At 39.0% G+C, this 12,659-nt stretch overlaps 1 protein-coding gene across 5 annotated transcripts in view; it reads right to left on the reverse strand.

Annotated features, from left to right (window-relative positions):
* Positions 1 to 12,659, reverse strand: part of PHACTR1 (phosphatase and actin regulator 1) — a 342,596-nt gene that overhangs the window by 249,221 nt on the left and 80,716 nt on the right. The window contains exon 1 of one of the 5 annotated variants that reach the window (XM_065667334.1): positions 9,285 to 9,329. The exons of 3 other annotated variants lie outside the window; for them this stretch is intronic. The gene's annotated coding sequence lies outside the window, so the exon portion shown is untranslated. Of the gene's footprint in view, positions 1 to 9,085; positions 9,154 to 9,284; positions 9,330 to 12,659 lie in introns of those variants that run through there. One more of the 5 variants, XM_065667333.1, reaches the window with a different exon arrangement.

Genomic DNA, 12,659 nt, shown 5'->3' on the forward strand with positions numbered 1-12,659 from the left:
TAAGCCTGTTGACATTGTTCCTGTAAATCACTGTTGATCAATTGGTTGAGAACATCTATCTAAAAAAGTAGCTATTAACCATGCAGCAGAAACCAAGAACATGCTTTAAGTAGGATCCCTGTTGAAAAGTCTTTCCTTGGCTTCTGTGCATTCAATATTTTCAGCTGTTACTCTGATAGAATTGGAGAAGGCATCTAAAATTTGTGGATGTCTTTGGATTGCAGGAGCAGCAAGCAGTTTAGAAAATGAGATTAATTAGAAATGAGCTTAACAAATTTATGAAACAGACCCATATCAATAACACAAAATGAAGACAATGTAAAGCAAAAGCATTTCATTGCAAAAGGAGAAACCCAAAAGCAAGAACACTGGAGTAACTGGTTAAATTGTGAATAATAAGTACCCAAGACATTTGAAGTGGTATTTCTATTAGAACAAGTCATAGATGTGTGAGCATGAGCTAGACAATAGTGTATGCCAAATCAGGATCAGTATTTTCTAACTGATACTTTTTATGAAAGGCATGAGATCCTGATGAAAGAAAAATCTCACTTCGATCAGTATTTCTGTAAGGTCCCACTGAAAGCTAACAAACATCCAGTAACAAACAATATGTACGCATTGAAAGAAAAAATATATAAAAGCTTTAACATTTAATTTTATTCATATATTTATTCATATTCAAGTGATAAACAAGTCTCAGTGACTGTGTTCATCTTCCTTTGTGTTTTCAATGCTCCAGCACCATCATGATTGTTTTTCAATACTGAAATGATGAAGCTTTACAATATATTAGGGAAATAAATAATTCCCATGCATTAATTATTAAATCCATCTCTGCTGCAGTTCTTCAGCAATATTTGTGCATATTCCAAACAGCTTCTCATCAATAATCTTTATGAGAGAGGGATTGTGGGGGTATGGGTGTTAAAAGAGGGTTTTCTCCCCTCACAGCAATTCTCAACATCTATTTTGCTCTTTTTTAAAATGGAAATAATTTAAAACAGGACAGCAAATACAAGAGAAGTCCCTTGGGTTTATCTTCATGTTTTATGTAAATAGCTGCCATGCTATCTTGTAGAGCAAGTTGCAGTGACTGTTAATGTTATGTGAAAGATTCACATTGCGGTGATGTTGAAATAAACCATGCAATCTAAAATTTAAAATAAACTTATTTGATTCAATGAAAAGTTTGCAAAATTCTATAGGCTTTCTCTCTGCTGCCTTAAAACACCAACAGCTGAACCAAAGGGGCTCCCTTTTATGTGGATATTGTAGTGTTTTAAATTAAAATACTCTTTGAGCATACATTAATGCTGATATTAAAAGGCTACAGAATTATCTAGAATGACATTACTGATTTCACTTTCATTTCACAGAAGTATATCATCTTTGCTGTGGTGTGTATGTACTGGCTTGTGCCTTTGTCCTTATCTTTGGACAAATACGCCTGTATTATACCAGACCAAAGCAACATCTTTTGTTAACAAAATACATAACTAACATAATCTATATGACTAAACATCCAAGTGATGAGTTAGATATAAATTCAAAAATTAAACCAGAACAACAAAAGAAAGCACAATGATGTTACATTCCTCTACCCCCCTCAACCAAACCCAATTCAACAGAAAACTTTGAGCCATTTCATGCAGCCAGGCAGGAAACAAGCTTGTTGCCTAGAGGGAGGAAGACACCTGTGAAATTTCCTCATGCGCCAGACAGACAAATATCAGAACGTTAAAAGGTTTTACAGAGAAAAAGAGAAATAATAACAAACGCAACGAATAAGAACAACAAACAAACAGGCACACATACACAGAGAAAAACCCAACACCACCAAAAAACTCCCCAAAATGCAAACCTAATCAAATCTCTCCTCACCATATAATGAGATTTCCTCCCCACCAGGATAGAGACTATAGTTCAAGAATTTGTTCCTGCTCACTCACTACCAGCTTGAAAACTCACCACCATCTCTCAGCACTGCTTTTGCCACTAGGGTTTCCCCAAACAAGTAGAGAAAAAGGATTCCATGTCTACAGATACTCTCCTTCTCTTGCACGTGCCCTTCATTCCATCCCCATATCTTTTTCTCCACTTTCCAAACAGCTACTTCCAATAACTTCTCAACTTCTTGATTCCAGGTTTTTTTCTTTTTCATTTTTAATCAATGCTTACAGATTTATGAAAGAAAAACTGTCACTCATGCCTCAACTTCTATACAGATGTTTCCTTCCATTCAAGAATGTAGCATTGTGACTAAACCCGACAGAGAAAAGTCAATTAAGCATCCTAATAACATTATCTAAAGCCACTGCATAAGAAATTGCTCAGAATTTATTTAAAGTGTTTGTACAGCAATTATGAGATACTGCACTTAGTTAGGATTTCCTGTTCAACTTGATCTGATTACAAGAAGTATTTTGTAATCAGGGCAATTTGAAAGCATTTCATAGAAGTAAGGGTGTGTACATGTTAAATCTAATTTGGGAACCTAAAAAGCTAGATCTCTTAACTCTCTTGGGCTAGAAATCTTATATATAGGCCATCCATTTTGAGAAATGGGGAGCTCCCACCATGTTCCTCTCAAAATACTTGCAATGTAAAAACTAATGCCAATCTTCCACCAACAGGAGTAATTATTTTATTTAGCCTTTAATATTTATCTGCTCCAGAGAATGCTGAAGTGTGGATATACACTATGGGGAAAAACTGCACCAAAGAACACTATTGGTCCATGAAATGGAAATAGCACGCTGCTAGAAATTCAGGTATCTGTGATTCTGGGAACAAGCTTCACAATATCAGATGAGAATACCAGGGACACCAAAAGCTTTCCTGTGACTTATGCTCAATGTCACTCAGATGCAAGAGTCAGCATGCTCTGTAGCAATGTTCTGTGCTCTGAATCTTCATAATGTGACTATGAACAATAACAATGCAGCAACTCTAAAACAAACACCATGGAAGCCTATATCACAGAAATAATATATACTAGTTCCTTCTGTAACCATTCAGACTAAACCTAGGACAGAAACACGACAGATGTAGTATGTGCCCCTGAGAACAAATGGAATTATGTGACTATCAGGGCCCAGAAGCGAAAAGTCAGCTAAATTGCCAGTAAATGTGCTTACATTGTGAGGAACTGCTTGCTGAGGAAGTAATCTGCATAGCTAAGCGTCTCTCTTTAAGTAAGATAGATCATGTGAGATGATGATTTTTCTAATTTTGGAGATTGGTCCTTTATCACTTTCCTTCCCATCCCAACTTCATTATGTTGGGCACCTATTTCAAGAGTTTTATTAATCCAAATTTGGAAACAGTTGTTCAGTTCAGATAAGCAGTGTGCCCACAGGATCAAGTAGTGTCACAGGCATGAAATGTAGTGTCCTTTGTGTTATACTTCAGTGATCTCGGCATCTGTCTTTTACAAACAGTTCATCACTTTCTCCTGTTCTGCTCTCCATACCCAGAAATACTTTCTATGTCCCTGTGCTCCATCCACACTTTTCTGGCCTGTTTCACATTTCCTTTGAAGACCCTGGTTAAGAACAGACCCTAACGGGTGGAGCATGTTAGATACTCCTAGAGCAGACTCTTCAGTTTAATTCAAACTGAGATGAGCCCAGCACCCAGGATCACAGACCAGGGTGCTCCAAGCTTTGTCCGGATGCGTCTTGAAAGCCTCCAATAATGGAGGCTACACAAATTTTCTGGGCAGCCCAGTCCAGGCCTTGACTGCAGTCATGGTGACATGGAGGGGTTTAATTTTAATCCCTTTGGCAAATCAGGCCCTCCCCTGTTCTGGTTCATTACCATTATCGCTCATCCTGTTTCTGTGTACCTCCACACAGAGCCTGGCTCTGCCTTCTCAGTAACCTCCCCTCAGACACAGGGCATCTGGACTTCCCAAGGCTGCCACATTGACACCAGCCAACTCATATGAACTGGGTACCAGGAGGAGATCTGTTTCAAAACAGCCTTCCTGATCTATACCGGCATTGATACAGCTGCTGATTACACCCTAGTTATGAGTCTGATTTTGTACCTGGATAGACATTACTCTGTTGGAACTAAATAGTTTTACACCAGTAGAATTAAACTATTTCAAAATCCTGCAAGGATAATGAACTAAGCTCAGATAAATATTCTTCAGACTAGCCTATGCTTGGAAGTTTACAGGACACAGCCTGTTTTAAAATGATATATTTATGCAGGAAGCTTTACACAGGTTTAAATATTGCTGTTGTTGTGTCCCCTAAAGAGTACTCCAGCAAAAGGAGGCTGTGCTTTGAGAGAAAAACAAACCAAAAAACACACAAGAAATCCCTACCACCACATTTTTGCTCTGATTTAAACATTAAATATTCTTGATGCTCTAAATACCAACTCTTCTGTCATAGGATGCATCTTTTTGCACACTATTTATCCCAGCAAATGAACATATTTTCACCAAATATAGCTTGTTCTGAACTTTGTGGAAGATACAAACAAGATCATAAGTAAACTTAAATTGAATGCTTTTTCCACCAACATGGCTGCCAGCAGGGCAACTCCTGGTGTGAGTTATGACAGAGAAGGTTTCACAGACTAGCTGATACATCAACTAATGTAGCAGGCCTAAATGGCAGAGTGTTTAAAATGCCACAGCTTGCTGTGCCATGCCAACACTTCCAGAAGCATCACCACTTCCCAGCACAGCCAGGACTTGGCTCAGAGGCTTACAAACCCATAGATGCATTGCCAAGGGAGGAGACTGCAAGCAGTGCCAAAGCAAGCAGTGCTGGTGACTAGAAGTGCAGCCCTTCAGACCCAAAGCATTGCCAGCACAGGAGAGTTATGGAAACACCAGCATGTGTGGCTAGCACCTGAAGCTGGCAGAGTGCCACAAGACCCTCTTTTGTGCTTGCAAGAGTACACTTATCATTGGAAATCTAGATAAGAGCTTGCTCCAGTGAGTCTCCAAGAACCAGTAGTCATCTGCTTCACACAGACCATACTCATGCAGGAATAAGAAACACTGATCAATTTATAAAAGGTGCAAAATTTGAACTGGACAGGCATCACCAGTTAGAAGATGAAATACAACAGTAAGAGCCATATGCTTCAAAGACCATACACTCAGTGCCGTTATATTCACAGAGCTCCTTGCTTCACATTGTACTGCTTCAAAACAGGCTGCCTTCTACAACAAAAATTGGCAGAATTTGAGCAGTACAGTTTCCAGGCACCATTTTTTCTTTCCTTTTGGGGGTTTAACTGAAGGAAAAAAAAAATGAAAAAAAAAAAAAATCTCCGTTTTCTTTGTGTTTAGGTGAATATTGGAGATTCAACATAGGCCAGGGAAATCCTGTTATTTTCCAAGGGACTACCCTTAAACTGGACAAAAACCAAAAGACTGATATCTTGCCTATTTGTACCATTTAGCTACTGCTGATTCCTGGAAAGTCTCCAATGCTCAATGTCACCTGTTAAATCTGGAGCATTCAATATGCTACGATTTATTGTGTGGACAGAATGCATAGTGCTTCAGTTTCTTGTTTTCCCTTTTTAAAGGAAGTTGCTTTATATATTATGCTGACTTAAATACTTTATTTTTTTATCCCCCCATAGTTTCATTTACAAAACAAACTATAGCAATGTGTATCTAATTAGATTACCAAGGACCGTTTTACATTAAATTCAGTATCTGTATTTAATTTCTACAATGGTACCCAAGAATCAGGCTACTTTTTTTCCCCTCTTCTTTTTGTGCTTACTTTTGCCATACTTTCTCCTTATGTAATAAAAAATATACATGCATATTTGAGTTAGTGACACTCTAGGAAATGCATCCAATTCAGTTCTTGAGATCACCTCAAACATTGTAAGGGGTAGAGCAGGTGCAGCTTATCACAAAATCTAAACACAGTTTACTTGTTTTTGACAAGAACATACAACCAGGCAGATCTTGAGGACCCCTTTAGTCCACTCAAATTACAGTTGTATCCTCTACTACAACCCATATGTTCAGAACAGCAACCAGTCAGAGCATCAATAGCTATAGGTCTCAGTGCTCTGAAACACGGATACAGTCATCAGTGATAAGCTCCTTGGTATGTAACTCTTGCACTTCAATTTCATCTATGAAGTATAAAGAGGCAGTGAAAAACAGAGACATTGGTGTGGTATTTTAAGTTTATTTGCTCAAAATGGTAACAGCTGTTTTACAGCTAATGAACTACAGAACAAGTGCTTTGCTCTTGCCTCTCAAGCCTCTGTCCCCAGGCCACAGTCACAGTAACAGCACTGCAACATGTACTTTTGCAATGGCGTGTTAATCTAACAGCATTGGTAGCTGAATGCTGGAAAACAGGCTTTTAAATTTGTATGCTCAGATTTTGCACATTTAAGATTACTCATGGGTTGAAGAGTTGGCAGGAGAGGAATTATAGCACAAGAATGTTAATTAGTCATTAAAAACAAAAATCCCCTACTTTCAGTGAGCAAAACTAGACTTTCAGAAGTGAAAGTCCAGAGGATTCAAACACTGCACATATGCAACACAACCCCAGCCTTATTCAAACCATGTCCTGCACCTAATCCCACCAGTCTTCCCCAGTTAGGTGAGTGACTTACAGAGTTTTCCACTACTGCAAATTATGTTTGGCAGTTTTTGGTTATCCATATTGGCAAGAAAAAACCTTGAGCAAGCAAGCAAAACTGAAAACTGAACATGCTCCCAAAGAAGGGATAAGTAGGGAGACTAGGCTTTTTTAATTTAAATCTAGTGTTCACTACAGCTCACTTGAGCAGGCTGAGAATGAACCCCAAGCAGTGGCTGCTCGCAAAAATGCTGAAGAGCCCTCAAACTAAAATATGCTAATTCCCATTTTTTCCCTATATAATTAAAGGGAAAAAACCTATTGCATTGATGAGGAGAAAAATTAAGAAAAGCAGCTATCAGATATCAAACTGTACTTTCAGAACATACATACCTAATGACCACAAGCAAGTAGAAGCGCTAGGCTGAGCTAGAAGACATCTGCAGGAGATCCTTAGGAAAGAGGAATAATATACACATCATTCCTTTTTTTAGACAAGTGGTAATTTGATTGCTTCAATGTGGAGTTATTTTGACTGGAAAATGAAGAGGACAGCACATCCTACAGGCCACCTAGGCAGGCGCACAGTACAAGCTCAGAGGGCATGTGGAGTCCTCCAGCAAAAGAAACACGAGCACCACCATGATGGGTCTTCCTGCCAGAAGGTGTCTTTTTAGAGAGAGGAATTATGCTTCCTCTTGCACTGCAGCACACCTAAGGATGCATCTGACACATGACCTTGAGCACAAGATAATTTGCTCCTTGCTGTGCATCACCTCAGGCAGTAGCACCAAAATAAACTCTTGTGTAAAATCATCTCTTATTGCCCTACTCATAAGGATTGTAGCAAATTCACAATATAACCTTCGAAAGGGTATGTAGACATACTAAAATCTTGAAGTAAGTTACAGTACGTACCATGTTTCAGGAAAATATTTTGTGCCACATTCACGGAATCAGTTATTTCAAATGAAATGGCTTTAGTTCAATCAGGTCTGTGCACAACAACAGCTGTAGCATACAAAAACCCTATTATGTGACTGACAATCCCATATCTTGATCAACAGCAAAGATAAGACTTGCTATCAAGAGACTGACAGTTCCTCAAATTGTTCAAGAATGGTTTTCATGATAAGGATGCTTACAGGTTTTCTAATATTAGTGGAAGAACCACGTAATATTTAAACTAAGGTTTAAGCATGGTCACCCATGAAAATTCAGACTTGGGCACAGCCTGCTGAAATCTGGAACTAAAAAGATCTACACTGAACACAGATGCTACTGTAATGAAATTAATGCTCAAAATATTTCAAATTATTATTTTGATTACCACTGAATGCACATTCTTATTGTTCCCAGTGGGATTTCTCTTTTGTTACAGTTGCAGCAGAGGAGAAAGATTGTAAACTATGACAGCAGAGAAAAACATTTAGCTGTGAGGCTTTCCTCAGCACCTCCTGAGTCTTGCTTAGGCTGCCTTCACACCGGTTTGTGGCTCCATGTGAATCCTGTTCTTGGGCACTCAGCTATACAATGAGGTTGCACATCAAGACTCAGGTATTTGGACTTCTGTTCAAAGCAGACTGCATGAAATGTCCCTTTGAAAAGGTATCAGCAAGACCTTCAGTCCCTATGCAGTACTGACTGGCTTTATTGATAATACATTGTTGAAACCTCAGAAAATTCTTGCCTTTTGTTCTATAGGCCCCAAAGCTTATGTGGAAGCACACTGTAACTCTTTATAGACCTGAGCTGGACGATCTTGATTTCACTTGGAATTAAATCACTATACAAAGTTACCGTGGAACTTGAAAACTTGTGAACTGCTTCAGGCATTGATCCAGTTGCCCCTCCTGCCCTGCACTCCAAGGCAGCAGGAAAAATACTTAGGATGAAGAAGTTTCAAAGATTAAACCGTTGACTCTTGCTGATGCAGTATAAACTCATGTTAGGAATACAATTCTATTGTATAGCTAACATCAGCTTTTTCTCTGTATGTTGAAGGACACATAGAAAAACATTACTAAGTTCTGGCACAGAGCAACTGACCTAAAAGTTCACTCTAAATACACCTTTAAGCCTCTCTTTCAACAAACAAGGATTACTCAAACCAACTGCCTTCACAGAATTCAGCACTCCCCATTTAGTTTTCTGAAGAATTAGCATTTAACTCATTTGGTCCCCCAGTCCTGCTAGTGCATTCAGGGTAATGATAGTGAGAATATGCTGCCCCTCCTGAGTAGGGTCCCCCAGTATCACATCCTAAAAGCACTACCTGATAAACAGCCACCTTACACTCCCTTTCCGTACATAAATTCAGGTTAGAGGGGAGGGAAAAAAAAAAAAAAAAAAAAAGAAAAGACAAAAATCACTTCAAGACAAGAAAAAAACCACAAATAACTGACACAGTAATAGGAACAAATGAAGACAACTGCCAGCAATAGAAAGAGTCTGTCAAAAGACTACAGTTATGCTTCATAGCAATTTTACAGTACCTCTGAAGGCTTAGTGTGCCATTATGTCCCTGTGGAGGCTGAGAGGTGCCAGAGCAGCAACTGCAGAGATTTCAGCTCTTTTTTTCTCATCTCACTTCCCTAAATACTATAGGGGTATAAACCCAGAACCACAGCAAAAGGCCCAGCTGGTAAAGAGAAACACTATTAGCACAGAGAGCATTTACAGTCCCCAACTCACTTGATGGCTGGCAGGTTTAGCTGTATTCCTTGCACCTGATGATCATTGCTTCCTGAGCAGATACACCTGCCTACAAACCTGACCATTTGGCTTCTCTCTTGGCTGAACTAACAACCCTAGCCTCTTCATCCCTTTAGTCCCAGTATCTGTACCATCTGTGTGGTGTTACATAAAACAGAATCAGAAATGACCTCACTTTACAAAAAAAAAAAAAAAAAAAAAAGCAAAAGTTATCAAATCTTTCTGAAAATCTGAAAAGAATGATAATTTGGGGGAAAGGTACTTGTGCTAACAGCTTAAGGCTGATTTTCTTTACTTGCACTTGAAGGCACTTTCAGCAATCAAAACTCAGAAAATGACAAATAAAAGTCAGTGATTGGTTCCTCTCTATGAGACTTTAAACAAGTCTTCAATTTGTGTAATTATAAACGGTATAAATTACAAGTTTTCAGAAGTCAAGGTTCATTTTCAAAGATGTATCCTATCAAATTTAGATGTAATTAAACAGATTTTTCATGTGCCACAGAGAAATAAATTAGAATTTGGCATGAAATTACAACTTGCCATAGGAAAAAAGCAAATATGACAGTCTTTGAGCCTCCAGCTTTTCCCTAATGAAAACTTTATTACAGCATCTTTAAATCTAGACAATCATGCATTTCACTGGCACTTCCAATATCATTAAAAACATGATGTTTTTACTTCCCCCATATTATGTAAGACATGCAGAAAATCCTTCAGTTTCTGAGGAAAGCCAGGCTGGTGTCTCTTTTCTAGTATTTTGGCTAAAATGATAATGTACCTTCTGATAATTCTTATATTCTAGATCATTCTGCCCACACTTGCAGGAGACCTTGAGGTAGCAAAGGACTAGTCTCATCAGAGATATATTGGTGTCCACATGTGATTGGTTTGCTTTTTTATAAAGAACTCAATCTCCCACTACAAGGACAGCTCCTTGGGGGTGCTCCTGAGCTCTTCAGAAAAGGCAGCATGAATTTGTCACGACTTCCAGAGAAAACTGCCCAATTTATGGAAGTGGGGCGCATGGTAGTTCAATCTCAACTACTAATCTGTAGGCAACCCCTATGTAAGAACATCACGCTAATGAAGAGGTGGAGGTCACCAGTATTTCTGAAGTGACAGTGAGGACAGGTAGAGAAACTTGGAGTGATACTTCCTTTTCGCAGCCGGGATCCCAAGTATGAACCCATCTTTTGGGGGCAATTTCCATGTACCAAAAAGCAGTCTCCCTATGCACTTGAGCAATTAGAAACAATAGCTGTGTCACAGGATATCCTGCTAGAGGGCAGCACGTACACATACTCCTAAAAGCCGGCAAGAAAATGCCATGGACAAGATAAAATTTTATTATTAAAAACCATCTGAACTTTACTCAGTTTTTAATCACCTTTGCTGAAGACTGCACCAGAAATATTAACTGTTTCTTCATGATATGCCATATGTTGCTGGGCTAAGACCCTGATATGGTAGATCAGTATGAGAATGCAAGTTGAGCTGATGAGCAGTGAAAGGAAGATAGATAATAGCAGCCAGCTCTCCCAGAACATGGCATTATGAAAAACAAGCAATTTTTGTTATAGTCAGAAAAAAACATTAACTCTCAGAGGTAGGGGAACAGAAGACAAAAATATTATCTTCCAAAAATAAATCTAGCATGAAATATAAACCAAAGAGATATTGCCAAGAAGTATCTAGCTTCTTTTCACTTTACAAAACACTTCCACTTTTCCTAATTTGCCTAACTTTTTCAAATATCCTGGGCAAACAATTTTCAGCCTATAAATTATCTGAAAGCTCATTACCTATATCATTTTTTTGTTTGTTTGTTTGTTTGTGGTTTTTTTGTAGTGCTTCTCTGCTCCTTGGTGAAACCTTTTACAAAATCAGCTGGAAAATCTAAAGATTTATTTATATCATAAATTATTATTCTGTGGATAGAACATAATTTCTGTCACTGTGCATGAAAAATTAAAGAAAGAGTTCATTAATACCATCAAATTGTTCTGGCTTCTGTTTTCAAGATGATTTTGTACATCTTCCATTCCAAATTCAACCCTGTTTCCCAAAATCTTTTCTGACACTGACCCATACAGTCCTACTTATTTTTATTTTTTTTTTCCTCAGAAAAAGATGTACAGAGAGACAATTCTGCTGGGAACCAACCTGACATTTACAGAAAGTCCGAGTTATTCAAGCCAATAATCAGTTCTTGACATTACAAGTAATAACACTACATAGTCAAGTTACTTACTTGAAATAATTAGAACTATTCATATAGTCTGTTCGGCCTTTTTAGAAGAGTCATAAAACAGACACTGAGAATTTGTGAAACATCCAGGAAACACAGCTTCAGAAATAATTTTTTATCTTTTTTAGGTGTGTGACTAGCATGAATAACTAGAACATGATGGACAGATACCAATTCAATAATGACTATAGAGCTTAGAGAGAAAAGGCAGAGAACATGAGAGTCCAAGCAATGACCACCCTGAAGGGTAAGGCCTGGATAGGCGTGGAGGCACACTGAAAATTAATAACTGACTCTGCAGCCAGCATTGCAAGCAGGGCTTAGGCTTTCATGGCCAAGGATCCCTCTTTGAGGAAGAAGTTTGAGAAAGAAGAACTAAGAGATGGGATCCATTTGACTAATTAGGGTAAAAGCACCTTTGCCAAAAGACCTGCCAATCTGGTGCAGTAGATTTTAAGCTAGGTACTTGCGAGGACAGTAAAACCAGCTTGCAGTTCAGTGAAAGGCTGGACGTAAAGTGGAGTACACAGAGTAGAATGATGGGAGCAAGACAGCCCTCAGGTTGAACAGGAGCCATCTCACATGCCAGTACACAACTGCACACAGCCTGTGTGCAACAGCTCTGCAAAGGATGGATGCAGGCAAATGAATCACAGAATCACAGAATCCCAAGGGTTGGAAGGGACCTCAAAAGATCATCTAGTCCAACCCCCCCACAAGAGCAGGGTAACCTACAGTACATCACACAGGAACTTGTCCAGGCGGGCCTTGAATATCTCCAGTGTAGGAGACTCCACAACCCCCCTGGGCAACCTGTTCCAGTGCTCTGTCACTCTTACAGTAAAGAAGTTCTTCCTGATGTTAACGTGGAACTTCCTATGCTCCAGTTTACACCCATTGCCCCTTGTCCTATCACTGGATATCACTGAAAAAAGCCTAGCTCCATCATCCTGACACCCACCCTTTACATATTTGTAAACATTGATGAGGTCACCCCTCAGTCTCCTCTTCTCCAAGCTAAAGAGACCCAGCTCCCTCAGCCTCTCCTCATAAGGGAGATGTTCCACTCCCTTAATCATCTTTGTGGCTCTGCGCTGGACTCC

Source organism: Lathamus discolor, chromosome 2 (assembly GCF_037157495.1).
Source record: "Lathamus discolor isolate bLatDis1 chromosome 2, bLatDis1.hap1, whole genome shotgun sequence".
NCBI classification, from domain to species: domain Eukaryota; kingdom Metazoa; phylum Chordata; class Aves; order Psittaciformes; family Psittacidae; genus Lathamus; species Lathamus discolor.